General features: G+C 42.8%; 1 non-coding gene across 1 annotated transcript; it reads left to right on the top strand.

Annotated features, from left to right (window-relative positions):
- Positions 1–687: 687 nt before the first annotated feature.
- Positions 688–791, top strand: LOC127743030 (small nucleolar RNA R71). The gene has a single exon (XR_008004354.1). It is a non-coding gene; the product is annotated as a small nucleolar RNA R71 (small nucleolar RNA).
- The last annotated feature ends 201 nt before the right edge of the window (positions 792–992 follow it).

The following is a 992-nucleotide window of genomic DNA, read 5'->3' as shown; positions in this document are numbered from 1 at the left end:
AGTGGGTTTGGGAAACTGTTGAGATAGATACCCTACTTAGGACTCTAGTCTCTTGATGGTTTTCCCTTGGTTCTTGATATTAGCTCGCACTTCATCCTTAAACACCTTGTTGTCTTGGACTTCTCTACATATGTCTTCAAGTAGAGTCTCAATCTTGGAAAGTCTATCTTCGGTTGGTGATGGTGGATTGAGATTGGGTGGTTGAGAAGGGTGGTTAGGTGGGTGTTGATAAGATCTCTGTGAGGTATGTTGGTGAGTTGCATTATTGTTGGGATTGTGGTTGTATCGTCTCTGGTCTTGGCCTTGGTCTTGCTGATTTCCCCACCCAAAGTTAGGGTGATTTCTCCATCCAGAATTGTAAGTTTTGGAGTATGGATCATGGATTTGTCTGGGTGAGTTTCCAACATAATTGGCTTGTTCCCAATCACCTTCTTCTCCTATATTCACTCCTTCTTGAGCTGGTGATGAAGTGATGACTGCTTCAACTTGGTTTTCTTCTACCTTCTTGGTGAGATCTGCTAACTGCTTGGTGATCATCTTATTTTGAGCCAGCAATGCATCCATGTGGTTCAGCTCCATTACTCCTCGAGTGTTGCTTCTTTCAGAAGCATTGAATGGTCTACAACCTTCTTTGACTCATAAGAAAGGCCTTCATAGAAAATGTGAAGTTAAACCCATTCATTGAACATGTCTGGTGGGCATCTTTTTGTTAAGTCCTTGAATCTCTCCCATGCCACATAGAGAGTCTCACCATCTTGTTGCCTGAAAGTTTGTACCTCAGCTCTCAACCTGTTAATTCTATGAGGAGGGTAGAATCTTGCCAAAAATTTGTTCACCACGTCTTCCCAATTTGTTAAGCTCTCCTTCGAAAAGGACTCCAGCCACTTGGATGCTTTGTCCCTGAGTGAAAAAGGGAACAAAAGCAGCCTATAGACATCCAGATGGACTCCATTAGACTTCACAGTGTCACATATTCTCAGGAAGGTGGTTAG

The sequence above is a fragment of the Arachis duranensis genome, chromosome 1, assembly GCF_000817695.3.
Source record: "Arachis duranensis cultivar V14167 chromosome 1, aradu.V14167.gnm2.J7QH, whole genome shotgun sequence".
Classification (NCBI taxonomy): domain Eukaryota; kingdom Viridiplantae; phylum Streptophyta; class Magnoliopsida; order Fabales; family Fabaceae; genus Arachis; species Arachis duranensis.
Note: the sequence above shows the minus strand (reverse complement) of the source record. Positions and strands in the feature narration are given on the sequence as shown.